The sequence below is a fragment of the Oryctolagus cuniculus genome, chromosome 6 (assembly GCF_051225735.1).
Source record: "Oryctolagus cuniculus isolate XC-2025 breed Fujian yellow rabbit chromosome 6, ASM5122573v1, whole genome shotgun sequence".
NCBI lineage: Eukaryota > Metazoa > Chordata > Mammalia > Lagomorpha > Leporidae > Oryctolagus > Oryctolagus cuniculus.
Genome location: NC_142872.1, coordinates 145,424,139 through 145,439,025, shown reverse-complemented (window position 1 = coordinate 145,439,025; position 14,887 = coordinate 145,424,139). Strand labels below are relative to the sequence as shown.

Sequence of the window (14,887 nt, the reverse complement as noted above, 5' to 3'; positions counted from 1 at the left end):
TTACCTCCAACCTTTTTGTTTTTTCCTCTCTCTAGTGGAATATACTATCTTCTTTCCTTAAGATTATATATTTATTTGAAAGGGGGAGAGAGGGAGAGAGAGAGGAGAGAGAGAGAGAAAGAGAGAGAAACACACACACACACACACACACACACAGAGAATTTCTCATCTATTTGTTCACTCCCTAAATGCCTACAACATCCAGGAGGGCTAGGCCAGGTTAAACCTGGGAGCTGGGAATGTAATCTGGATCTCCCATATGGGTAGAAGCAGTCCAGTTAACTGAGACATCACCTTTGCCTCCCAGGGTGCACATTAACAGGAGGCAGTAATTGGTAGTTGAGCGCAGACTTGAACAAACACACTCAGATGTGGGATGTGGACAACCTAAGTTGTATCTTAAACTACTGGTCAAATGTCTACCCTCTTCTTTCTTCTTACTACTCACATATCCTATGTATATTTCCTGTATATTTCCTTTGACTCATAAGGACTGTTATCTCTGGCAGTCTTTCCCTGTCTGATTAAGATAATATAGGGTTCACTCTCACCCAATGTATTTCCATAACCTGCTGTGATTACTCCACATAGAGCTACTGCTGAATTGAAGTGTTATTCTTCTTTGTCTCATATCTCTTAGCTATTGTTGTATAACAGGATATTAAATTTAAAAGTACAGTGGAGGCACCAAGAGATGATGGATATCAGATACCAATGTGAGCTGTGAATCAGACTCCCTGTTTTAAGGTGGGTTGATTTAGAATTCATTAGAATATTTATGTGCCCCTCACTTCTATAATGGGTGTGAAAAGCTCAGGAATGAGATTTGAAAGATTTTGGGGATGGAGAAACTGTGCTGGGACTCAAACTTCACTCTCCCCCTGCTACATCCTCTTTCCCTCATTGCAGGCAGAAACTGAACTAGGTTCACATTACATAATAGGAGCTCAAGTAATATCAGCTGGCCAAATGAACGCTGTATCTAAATTTCTCTGCTTCATCACCATTACTTTCTTCTTTCTTCCTGTTTCATAAGAAGTGTGTCTTACCATGTGCAAAGATTAGCCCCATCTCAGGATTTCATTATTTTACCTTTATTCTTCCTTTAGGAAATTGATCCATCCACTAATTTTCCCTTCTCTTGCTTCAATTTTCAACTACTTTCCACTCAGTCTTTCTCTTTCCATGAATATGTATAACTTTTCCATATAACCAAAAACAACAACACCTGATTTTCTGACCAAAGTAGAAATAACAGTACTGGTTATTCTGAATTCACTTTACTTGAGTGAAAAGAACTAAAATCTCAGAAATAATATACGAAACAAAGCTTTGCAGATGTTGCATATCAGATGATCCCTTGGAAACAGGGAAGAAAACATTGTCAGTCCTGTGCTTGTCCCAGCTTAGAGAGCATTTACAGAGCGCAGGGAATGTAGACCTTGGTGGAGGCTGGCAATTTGTATGAGTTGAGCTGATGAAGCTTGGAATTTCAGGAAGCCAATAGAGCAAGAGTTTACAGTGAATTAGGCAAGAACTGCATATTGATAAGCATTGGGAAGTCAGCAAACGGCCTTTTTAAATCTTCACCTAAATGCTGGTCAGCACATTAAAGTAGGTAACTTACCCAGGACCAGTGAAGAAATATTCCCAACAAGTGGAGAAACAATTCCAGGAGTTCGTACAGGGTCAGGAATACTAGGTGTTTCCAACATCCATAGTGTAAATCCTCCTACTGGAATACTGAATAGAGTATTCAGCAAGGTATTGCTATGGGCCTGTCCTACAAAGCTTTATAAAAAGACCAGAAAGCTGAAGTACCTCAACTGAGTTACAGAACAATGCTCAGGAATAATACAGGAGTGCAAAAATTTTCAGCAATCAACAAAATTAAGTTTGTAATGTTTCGCAGCCAATTAAAAATTACCAGACATAAAGAAGCAGGAACTATGCAATAGAACAAGGATATAATAAATCAGTATAAACAGACCTAGAAATCACAGATACGTTTTTAGTAGGAAGAACATTAGACAGTTATTATAAACATATTTTGTGTTCAGACATAGAGTGAAGGTTTAAAAAACCATATACAAAAATTGAAGGTCTGAAAAAGCTCACATTGAATTTATGTATATGGAGAATAAAATGTCTGAGATGAAAAATACACTGTGGAGGAAAAATAACAGACACTACAGAAGAAACGATTAGTTATTTTAAGTAGAAGACATAGAAGTAAGAGCTACTTGATGTGCAACATGCAGAAGAAAAAAGACTGAACAAAATGAGCAAAGCGTTAATGAGCAGTGAAATAATGAAGGTTTTAATAGATTCATAATTGGAATCATAGAAGACGTGTGTATGTGTGTGTGTGTGTGTGTCCTGGCTACTTCATTTCCAATCCTACTCTTAGCTAATGCACCTGGGAAGGTACCAGAAGATGGCTCAATTCCTTGGGCCCCTGCCATCCCTTGAAGAATATCCTGATTCCTGATTTTGGCCTCTCCCAGCCCCGGCTATTGTGGCCATTTGGGGAGTTAACCGGAGGATGGAAGATCTCTCTCTCCTTCTCTCTCTCTGTATCTCTGCCTTTCAAATAAATAAATAAATATTTAAAAATAAATAAATAAATAAAAGAAAAAATGGCTGAAAGATTTCTAATTTTTATTTGTAAATGAACCCCAGGAATGGGAAACATAAAGAAATATAAACCAAAGCACTTCATTATCAAATTATTTTAATAATATTTAATGACAATATGAATAATTTTAAAGTTAATAGCAAAAACAGACACATTATATATATAGAGCAGCAATGATAAGACAACAAAAAAGACTTCTATAGGGAACAATTTCAGCCAAAAGGGAATAGAGCAACATCTTTACACCACTAAAACAAAGAAAAAAATAAACAAACATTGGCAACCTAAAATTCTACACACAGCAAAACTGGTCTAATAATTAAGGTGAAATACAGGTTTTTTCAGATAAAGAAAACCTGAAAAAATTTGATTGCAGTAGAAAATGCAGTATAGGAAATGGTGAAGGAAATCTTTCAAACAGAAGGAAATTGATGCTAGTTGGAAATCTTCATTCACACAAAGAAAGAAGACAGCCATAAAGGATAAACATGTAAATAAGTGCAAGATATTTTTAAAAAATTAAAATATTTAAAATCATACTTGCTGTATAAAGCAAAAATTATAACAGTGTAGTTTAATTTAATTATATGTAACAATATGATTACAATATTAAAAAAGCGTTTGGAGGGAAATGCCATGTATAGTGTTCTACAATCCTTATACTTCACTTTGAGTGATTTAATAGTACTTGAAAAATTAAAGATGTCTAATCTAACCCCTAAGAAATCACAAAAAAGCAAAAAAGGGAATAATAACCAAACAAAGGAAATATAAAGGAATCACAATGATATATATTCTATATTATTTAATAACCACAATACAGCAATATATTAATAATATTTAATAATTGATGTGTTATACTTCCAAAACAGATAATGCAAAGGAAAAACATGAACAAAGAACATCCGGAACAAATGGAAAACAAATAGAAAGTAGAATTAAGCACAGTATTAAGCACATTAAATGTAAATTCCTTAAATCTTTCAATTAAAAGGCAAGGATTATCAAATTTTCTTTAAAGCAAGACACAGCTATGCACTATCTAAAAAAAAACCTACTCTAAAATAAAGATGCAAATGTAGCCAATGTAAAATGAGGTAAACCATGCAAATAATCAAAAGAAAGCTTGAGGAGCTATGTTGATATTTGATTAACTAGGTTTCAATGGGTAAAGAGTTATTATAAAATGATAAAAACATCAATTTTTCAAGAGGGTTTAAACTTTCCAAATGATTATGAATCTTACGTTTAAAAACAAAGAGTGCTAAAATAATAGAATGCAAGGAGAAATGCAGAAATCCATAATTGGCACAAGAAGCTCATCATCTCTCTCTCATTGATAAAAAGATATAAAAAGCATATAATATCAGGGCCATTGCTCTGGCAGAGTGAGTTAAAGCTCTGGCCTGCTGTGCCGGCTTCCCCATATGGGTGCCGGTTTGAGTCCCAGCTGCTCCACTTCTGATCCAACTCTCTGCTGTGGCCTAGGAAAGCAGTGGAAGATGGCCCAGGGCCTTGGGCCCCTGCACCTGCGTGGGAGACCTGAAGGAAGCTCCTGGCTCCTGGCTTCGGATTGGCTCAGCCCCGGCCATTGCAGCTAATTGGGGAGTGAACCAGCAGATGGAAGACCTCTCTCTCTTTCTCTCTCTCTCTGCCTCTCCTTCTCTCTCTGTGTAACTCTGACTTCAAAGTAAAATAAATAAATATTAGCAAAAAGAATGAAATATCAGTGGCAATATAGAAGATGACTTGATGACACTATGGAGCACCCACACTCTTCAGTCTGGCTTTCCAGAGGCAGTCCCTGAGATATGGACTCAGGTGCGAGTGACTCATTATAGAAGTGCTCTTAGTGGAAGCTGAGAAAGCAAGGGGCAAAGTGAGATAGAGAAGGAAAGGAAGCCCAGCAATAATGTCAGCTCATGCAGCAAAGCTGGAACGGAAGTTAGGCCTCTTGTCACTGGGAAAGGCTAAGGAGCAAAGGGAGGCAGGAGCATCAACTTCAGTCTTCAGGTGTCTGCATATGCAGACAATGTGTCTTAAGCAGCTCAAAAGTGTCTTACAAAAATGAGCTACACATTCTGTGATTTTTCCTACACCAAAGCAGGGAGCAAGGCACACAGAACTAATGTCAAGGGATTTGAAGGGACTTGGGAGAGCAATCTGACCTAATCTGCACTCCTACCTGAATTCTTGCTCAACTTTCAGATTTCTACTTCCAATTGCCTGTTGGCATGCACGTGTGTTTCACGCTGAATAAATCCTAGAGGAAGCTTTCTCTACAAAATATTACCTTTCCATTTGATTTTTCCTTCTGTTTTTGCTATTAATATATTCCCTTTTATGCAGCCTCTAATTTCACTTTGGTAAAATGACAAAACTTTCGTATTTGACTTCCTACATCCAGTCAATTTCCAAATCTTTGCTACCCCATGTCTTTGATGTTTCGTACATTTATCCCATTCATTCATTTCCTTTACTTAAGAAAATGCCCTATTACTTCTGATTTGTTTCAATTATCTGATGTTGCTGTATACAGTCTTTTATCTCCTGGCAAATTTTAAATAGTTCTGTCACATTAATGTTGTCAAAGAACAGCCCACTTCATCCTAAGTAAATGGCAAACTGGACAATTTGCTGTACCTCATAACTCTGCCTTAGTTCATACTTTTATTTGTCCTGATTCCTTTGAATAATAATACTTCCTTCTCCTGTGAATATCCAGATTTGAGTTATGCTTTAAGTTCTTGTCTCAAAACCACCTCTTTTGCAATGCCCTCAGTTCTTTTTCTTTTGTCATTTGTATCCTTCTAATGATGTTCACATTCTCTCTCTTTTTTTTTTTTCAATTAGGTCTTATTTATTTATCTTACATTTATCATGCCATGAATTCATAAGGAATGGGTTCCAGCAACTCAGGCTCCTTTCCATTGGTCCTGACAAAGTGGGCTTCTCTGGGTGGAGCAGGCTGATGCTTTAGTTGAACCCAGGTACCCTTCTCTTTGGCTTCCTTCTTTTTCTGATCATTTTCCTTCACATGTTTCAAGAAGCTATCTCGGCTCTTAGAGTGCTTAATGTGTTCAATATGCACATTTATTCTCTTGGCAAGAATCTTGCCCTTCACTTGTTTGTTTACAACAATGCCAACAGCATGTTGGGTAACATTGTAGACTCTTCCAGTTTTTCCATGGTAACATTTATGGGCATTCCTTTTTGAACAGTACCCATTCCCTTGATGTCCACAATGTCACCTTTCTTGTAAATGCGCATGTATGTGGCCAAAGGAACAACTCCATGTTTTCTGAAAGGCCTGGAGAACATGTACCAGGTACCTCGCCTCTTTCCCTTTGTGTTCGTCATCTTGACGAATTACTGGAAGATGGCGGCTCCGGCCGAAAGGACCACATTCTCTCTTACATAATGGTCATTCATTAGTTCACATTTATGTATATTCACATATACATATTTTATACATAGATATAAACACATACAAATACACTGGAGGCTACTTCTAAAACTTGGTGTAAAAATTAAATAAAAAATAAGTTTAGTTTGGTGCAAAAATTTTTTTGAAATCCTTGCTTTGTTTTTCATAATATACATTTTTATGTTTTTAAGACCCCTTGTACATGCAAAGTCCCATGTACACACACATATTTATGTATCTACACATTTTTAAAAGGATTTATTTTATTTATTAAAAGACAGAATTACAGAGAGGGAGAGGGAGAGATGAGAGAGATCTTTCGTCCACTGGTTCACTCTCCAAATGGCCTCAACGCCAAGGCTGAACCAGGCCAAAGCCAGAAGCCAGGAGCTTCTTCTGTGTTCCCATGTGGTTGGCAGGGTTTCAAGCACTTGGGCCATCTCCTGCTGCTTTCCCAGGCACATTGCAGGGAGTTGGATTGGAAGTTAAAGGCCTTGGGATGCCAGCATTGCAGGCAGGAGCTGAACTCAATATGCCACAATGCTAGCCCCTATATACACACATTAATTCATTATCAATGTCTTTTTTATATGAGGATCATGTTTGTGATTTTTATTTGTATATCTTATTTTCCCCTAATCATTCCATAATTTTTGCATGTATTAGTTTATTCTTTCATTCAGATAGTTTATTTTGTTTCTATTTGGTGACAAACCATGACAGGCGCTAGATATACAGTGGCACAAACAACACAGAGCAGCTGAGTTCTCATGGAGTTTATAATTCAGTGGAAGAAGCAGTAGTAAGTGAAATAAATATTTAAAGTTATGGCAAGCATAATAATGTACAAGAATACTTTAGCAGTTCTAAATGACAGAAACTAAATCTGACTGATTTAAAGAGAAATAGAAGTTTTTGAAAAGACACGTAATAGTTCATAGCATTGGCAGAGAGCTTGTAAAACCACACTTAGAAAGGGACCAGAGTGAGGTCAGACGATAGCTAAAGTCATGCCTGAAATGTAGCTACAGAATTAGTCCAGTGAGGTCACTGCTTTCAAGCCACTAATCACCAAAATCCATGTATTACACTCCTCGCATTGTTAGAACTAGATCATCAGTACCAATATCATGACTGCCTCTGTGATCCTTCAAAAGAGGATATCGGTGCAGCTATTGTCACCACCTGGGGATTAACTCTCTTACCCGTGATTCTTTGAATCACCAGCTTCTTATTCAAAGCTAGAAGCAGTTGCATCTAACTTGCTGAACTTTTTTTTTTCTTTTTAAAAACATTGTATTTAAGGTATACAAATTTCATGTATTTCACATACACAGATTTAGGAACATAGTGATACTTACCCTACCCTCCCTCCCACCCACACTCCCGCCCTTCCTCCTCCTTCCTCTCTTAATTTTACAATGATCTACTTTCAGTTTACTTTAAACTCATATGATTAACCCTACACTAGTAAAGCGTTCAACAGATATTAAAAAAAAAAAAAACTGTTCAACATTAGAGACAAGGGCTGTAAACAATCACCGAATCTCAAAATGTTAATTTCACTCCTATACATTACATTTTTGCACTCTATTAGTTACCACAGATTAGTGAAAATATGGTATTTTTGGTATTTGTCTTTTTGAGACTGGCTTCTTTCACTAAGTATAATGGTTTCCAGTTGCATTCATTTTGTTGCAAAAGACAGGATTTCATTGTTTTTCATGGCTGAGTAGTAAATCTTGCTATGCATCTGAGATCTAACTGGAAAACTGGGAACATAGATGAGACATGAGTTTTATCTCTATTGATTACTTTTACTTTGGAAAATTGACTGAATAACATCTTGATTTGTATGCTGAGCAACTAAAAATTCTTAATGGATGTTCTGTTTATATAAAGAATCAAAGAGTGAATGACAGAGACTCTTCACCAGACTGTAGCAAGTTGGGGGAAAACTTTGATGAGTAAGTGACTTAATTGTAGACCCAAAGGATGCATGAAACTAGTTGGAAGGGTGGAGAAGGAAGAGCACGCATGAATGTCCTCGTTCAAGAAGGAGCCTGGTGATTAGAAACAGGGTACTCCACATACTTGGAAATGAAGCCAGGGAGTCACCTGCAGATTTGGTCCTCCAGAGTGCTACAGTTCATGCTTACGATTGTGAACTTTATCTTAAGAACTCTGTTAGAATAGTGCAAGGTTTGACTATGGGAATGAAGGTATGCAGCACACACTTTTAAGAGAACTCAGTGCTGTATGCAATGAATAGTCTGCACTTAAATGTTGAAACCATCCAATGAACAAGACAGCAGTATGTACAAGGCATAAATTTACAAACTTTGAAAAGACAAGTCTTGTTTAATTCAAATCATTTAGCTTTCCTGAGTCTCATTCTTCACCCTTCAAGTGGGATTATTTTCTTATGTTTATCCACCTTTGATGCTATTATTAGGTGAAGTGAAGCAGAAGATGTGATTATAATGGTAGAATTTGCATAAATATGATGCTGTAACAAACATTTAGTTTTTTTTTTCTTTTGACAGGCAGAGTGGACAGTGAGAGAGACAGAGAGAAAGGTCTTCCTTTGCCATTGGTTCACCCTCCAATGGCCGCAGGAGCCAGGTGCTTCTCCTGGTCTCCCATGGGGTGCAGGGCCCAAGCACCTGGGCCATCCTCCACTGCACTCCCGGGCCACAGCAGAGAGCTGGCCTGGAAGAAGGGCAACCGGGACAGAATCTGGTGCCCCGACCGGGACTAGAGCCCTGTGTGCCAGCGCCGCAAGGTGGAGGATTAGCCTATTGAGCCGCGGCGCCGGCCCATTTAGTTTTTTTCTTTTTTTTAAGATTTATTTATTTATTTGAAAGTCAGAGTTACACACAGAGAGAGGCAGAGGTGGCGGGGGGGGGGGAGGGTCTTCCATCTGACGGTTCACTCCCCCATATGGCCTCAATGGCCAGAGCTGTGCCAATCCGAAGTCAGGAGCCAGGAGCTTCTTCCAGGTCTCCCATGTGATTGCAGGGGCCCAAGGATTTGGGCCATCTTCTACTGCTTTCCCAGGCCAGAGCAGAGAGCTGGATTGGAAGAGGAGCAGCTGGACTAGAACTGGCGCCCATATGGGATGCCGGCGCTTCAGACCAGGGTGTTAACCCACTGCGCCACAGCGCCAGCCCCTAGTTTTTTGTTTTTTTTTTGTTTTTTTTTTTTTTTTTCAAAGACTTGTTTATTTATTTGAAAGGCAGAGTTACAGAGAGAGGGAGAAAGAAGCGGAGAGATCTCCCATCCACTGGTTGATTCCCCCAGTGGCCAAAATATCATGACTGGGCCAGGCTGAAGCCAGGAGCCAGGAGTTTCATCCATGTCTCCAACGTAGCTGACAGGGTCCCAAGGACTTTGGCTGTCTTCAGTGTTTTCTCAAGTGCATTAGCAGGGAGCTTCATCAGAAGTAGATCATCCAGGTCTCGAATGGGCCCTCATATGGGATACCATCATCACAGGCAGCAATTTAACTTGCTGCACCACTGCGTTGGCCCTGTGTAATAAACATTTAGTGAATGATCAACTATTTTACTAAATGGTATAAAAGGTAAATTATTTATCAAACTTGTGGGGAAATATTCTAATCTCTCATTTCACAGAATATCATTGATTCTTTTAGATCCCTGGTGTTTATATGTTTAACTCCTTTTCTGCAGAGAATGTTATTCTGCAAACTGATTGATAGTGTTATGTAGAGGATTTAATCACGGTACTTTACATATAATAAGTACCAATTAAATTCGAAACAACATCGGTAGTAATGTGTATATCATAGAAATTATTACTGAAAATATATGATATCAGCTCTTCATTTTGATGATTTCTTGAATTTATGCAACAGAAAATCACTTAAGAGCCATGAAATAAATAAATGGATTGGTTTGCAAAGACAAGAGAAAGGAGATGTTGCCATTATTTTACAGAAGAAAATGTATTTCAAGATGGCCAGTTTTTTTTTTGACAGGCAAAGTTAGACAGTGAGAGAAAGAGACAGAAAGGTCTTCCTTCCATTTGTTCACCCCCAAAATGTCCACTACAGCTGGCATGCTGTGCCAATCCGAAGCCAGGAGCCAGGTGCTTTTCCCGGTCTCCCATGTGGGTGTAGGGACCCAAGCACTTGTGCCATCCTCCACTGCCTTCCCTGGCCATAGCAGAGAGCTGGACTGGAAGAGGAGCAACCAGGACAGAATCTGGCACCCCGACTGGGACTAGAACGCGGGGGTACTGGCGCCTCAGGCAGAGGATTGGCCTAGTGAGCCGCGGCGCTGGCCTCAAGATGGCCAGTTTTATGCAGAACACTTTGTAACATCAAAATAATTCTTTCCCCCAGGGAATTTGCACTATGGATGTTCTTCAAACCTTAGATATAACCAAATTTGACCATACTAGAAAATTTATCCAAGAATAGATATGGCCTTTTAAGCTAATTTTATTCTAATTGTATTAGATATGAAGGCCTAGCAGTTGGAAAGATCGTGATGGAGAGCAGTAGCTTCTGAGGCATTTTACAGAAAGCCTTTTTATTCTCAGAGCAGTTTGGGGTTTACAGTAAAACTAAGTAAAAGGTATAGAGATTCCCCACACATACATAGCCTCCCTGGTTATCAACGTCCTCCTTCAGGGTGGTGCATTTGTTACAGATAATAAACCTACATCAACAATCATTGCCATGCTGAGTTTATGGCTTTCATTAGGGTCCATTCTAGGTAACCTTCATTCTATGGGTTTGGACATATGTATAGTGACATGGATCTACCATTGTAGTATTGTACAGGGGAGTTTTACTGTCCTAAGAGCACTCTGTGCTACACATATTCATCTCTTCTTATGCTCTCCGCCATATACATACACCCCAATCTGTGGAAATCACTGATTTTTTTTTTGCCTCCATAGTTTTGCCTTTTCCACAATGTCATAATGTTGGAATCGTATGATCTGCAGTCTTTTCAAATTGAGATCTTTAACTTAGTAATAGGAATTTAAGTTTCCTTCATCTATCTTCATGGCTTAATAGCTCATTTCCTCCTAGAACTGAAAAATTCTATTTTGTAGCTTGTGTTTTTAAAAAGAAACATATTTTCTAAAGTGAGGAAAATAACCTCTTCAAATACATGGCACAAGTCATATGCTCTGTTTTGTCCCCATACACATGACAGACATCAGTAATCAATCATAGCACTCTTCCTTGGAGCAGACAGCATTTTGAAAAAGTCCTTTTTGCCTGTATTAGTTGTGCAGGCAAGGCTTGTGGCAGAGAGATATGCTATAGAACAAGGGAAAAGGCAGCAGAAGACCTATTTGCTTAAAAAATGAAAACTCCTTGAACAGTTTATCTCATAGTGACTAATTAATCTCCAATCCATGTCAGCTAACTTTTCTATTACATCCCAACAATCTCGTGGAGAATCAAGAATATTATGTCAGTGAGAAGGATAAACTTGTGAAAGAATCATGCCCTATAGACTGGTTTGCCAGAAAGGGAGCTGTCCTTGTACACACTGAGTGGTAGCTGGCTATGTCCCAGTTCTCAGAATGATCAATACTAGCTGATGCAAGTTTGGGTTCCAACCCATGATGACACCATTGGAAGAACTGAGTGTCTCCAACCATAAACCCTGATGTCAGACTCCTACTGCAAGAGTGATGTCTCATGTAGCTGAAATTCTGAGCCTTGGGCAAAATCTTTTGCTTTCTGCTGCCCATGAATACTTTACTGAATGCAACTGGAGCTGAGTTTCTGTGACATCACAACAGAGAACCACATGGGAGAGGGTCTAGTGCTGTTGCTGAAAACATCATAGCTCAAGGCGCAGGCTCATCTGAGTCTTAGGCGCAGCCTTCTACAATGAATAATTAGGAAGCTAAATTTATGCTACTAATTTTCATATTTCCTAGTTTCCCCCAATGAGTTCTATTCTTGACAACCTAAGCATGTGTATATGTGTGAGTGAGTGCATGTGTGTGTGTGTGTGTGTGTGTAAAAATTCATCTTAGTACTCATCAATGTTAATCATACCTCAATGTAAGATATTCTTATCTGGTTTGTTTCCTTTTTTTAAAAAGACATTTATTTATTTGAAAGACAGCGTTATAGAGAGGCAGCAGGAAAGAGAGAGAGAGGAAGAGAGAGAGAGAGAGGTGAGATGTTCTATCCACTGGTTCCCCAAATGGCCATAAAGGCCAGACCTGTGCTGATCTGAAGCCAGGAGGCTGGAGCTTCTTCTAGGACTCCCACGAGAGTGCAGGGGTCCAAGACTTGGGCCATCTTCCATTGCTTTCCCAGGGCATAGCAGAGAACTGGATCGGAAGTGGAGTGGCTGGGACTCCAGGGACTCCAACCAGCGTCCATTTGGGATGCATGCACTGCAGGCAGTGGCTTTACCTGCTATGCCACAGCACCTGGCTGGTTTGTTTCCTTTTTAATGTAGATCAGGTACTGAAGGTTGAAGCACAGGAAAGCTTACTGATCTACTTTTTGAATTGTTTTTCTGTAGTTTCTCCCCATGTCTACTTCTTTGCACTTTCCTGCTTTTGTTGTTGTTGTTGCTGTTGGTCTGTCTAAATTCTCAAGTCCTAGTGAGAGTCTTGATTTCCTTCTCCCTCATTTCCTCAAAATGACAGCCCGCAGTGATCTCATCTGTTTCGTTTCTGCTGTGCACTGACTTCTCACCACTGCTATGTTCTTTAACAGCAGCCAGAGCTCAAGTGCCACCCTTTAATTCTAGGATCTACACATCATGACTCAGTTCCCCATAATGGCCTCTATCTGGTGATGTGCTGGTCAATGTTTAACAACCATATCAGGTGGAGGGGAGCTCTTACAAGCAGTACCTGCTGATTTCTGCAGTACGAATATTTCCACCATGATCAATTCCAAACTATCAAGGTGAAGTCACTGAAGGTGGATTTATGAAGAGGTGTGCAGTGAATGGCATACTCACTGTATAAATATAACTGTAGATAACCTTGAGAGCATAGATAACAAAAAGTTAAGAAATTTTAATCTCAATTTTTATTATCTTTATATCAAAAGTAATTGATCTACTTAAGTTATATAATTTAAATGTTAATAGTCACTATATATAATAAGGAGTCTGCAAGTTACTTAAACATTTGAGAGTCAGCTCTTGTTCTCCCCCAGTTGCTGTAGGTGTGCCCTCCTGTCTGCTAATATACCAGTGGTAGCTGGAGTGAAGTAGAATGTGAAAATCTGCTCCATATGCCACCCTCAAGTCCCACTACAAACTGGAGATGCACAGACGTGGGTGATGTTTGGATTCCATGCATAAATTTCAACACTGACCACTTGAGTGAAACTTGTTACAATATCCAACCCCCCTTTCTTTTTAAAAAATTGCATTAAAATATATTTTCTCCAATTCATATTAAAATGTATTATGATTCTCCTATGACTTTATTTTGTTTCCAAATCTTCTCTTCTCCTGTGTTTACTTGGCATGCCTTAAGAAAACAGAGAAAGATATACCAGAAGAGAATGGAACAGCTAGAATGCTAACTTTAAACCGTAACAGTAAACAAATATACTTACCCTTCTTTATAAACTTTCCCTGCAGCCTTTATGTATATTATCTTTAGCTGTCTTTGGGATTATCCAAATTAGTTTGTAGTCAGTGTAATCATTAGAAAGTTGACTTCTTTTTTAATTAGACTTATTTCATTACAATAATTAGTCTGCTGTGTACTCATTATGTGGAATTATCTTTCATTTTCTTCTAAACATTGCATTTGTTTCAAATGCCAGAAACTGTCTCAGGGCTCCTCCCACACTTAGCACTCATTAACTTTCTGTATTCAAATGTATCCTCTTTAGAACATTGAGGAGCCTATTCTTTTTTTTTTTTTTTTTTTGACAGGCAGAGTGGACAGTGAGAGAGAGAGACAGAGAGAAAGGTCTTCCTTTGCCGTTGGTTCACCCTCCAATGGCCGCTGCGGCCAGCGCACCGCGCTGATCCGATGGCAGGAGCCAGGAGCCAGGTGCTTTTCCTGGTCTCCCATGGGGTGCAGGGCCCAAGCACTTGGGCCATCCTCCACTGCACTCCCTGGCCACAGCAGAGAGCTGGCCTGGAAGAGGGGCAACCGGGACAGAATCCGGTGCCCCGACCGGGACTAGAACCCGGTGTGCCGGCGCCGCTAGGCGGAGGATTAGACTAGTGAGCCGCGGCGCCGGCTGAGGAGCCTATTTCTCTCTCTCTCTCTCTCTCTCTCTCAAGTAATCAATATTATTCAAGGCAGTTCCACCTTTTATTTTTGTTTATATGACAATTTACCTCAAATATTTCACATAAACAGTTTCTTGTGATTGGCACTAATAACAAATAGACTATACAAATCAGAAGATGTATATATTTATATTCTCAATTGTACAAAGTATTTTGATATTCACTAAGAAGTTTAAAAAGCAGTTTCTATGAAACTGCAATAAAATTTTATATCCATGATGAATATTTACATCTAATTTATACCTGATCAATTATATGGCTTATATCTGAGAAAGCCTAAGAAATTCATGGAAAATATGCAGTATATTTTAATTTAGTTTCCATGAACTTTTTGAAGTATCCTCTTATTGATATATAGTACTTACAAAATAAATGCTCTATATTGTGCATATAACAAATACTAGATATCCATAATATAAGAACTTAAAAATTTTGTGGAAAAATTGAATTGGGCATTTTGAGATGCCTAAGTAGTTCTTTTTAATAATATGCCTTTTTCCATGAACCTCTGAAAGTTCATTTATAAATAGTCATTAAATATTT

General features: G+C 38.7%; 1 pseudogene; it reads right to left on the bottom strand.

Annotated features, from left to right (window-relative positions):
- Window positions 1-5,463: 5,463 nt before the first annotated feature.
- On the bottom strand, window positions 5,464-6,046 carry LOC100351989 (large ribosomal subunit protein eL21 pseudogene; annotated as a pseudogene).
- Window positions 6,047-14,887: the final 8,841 nt, after the last annotated feature.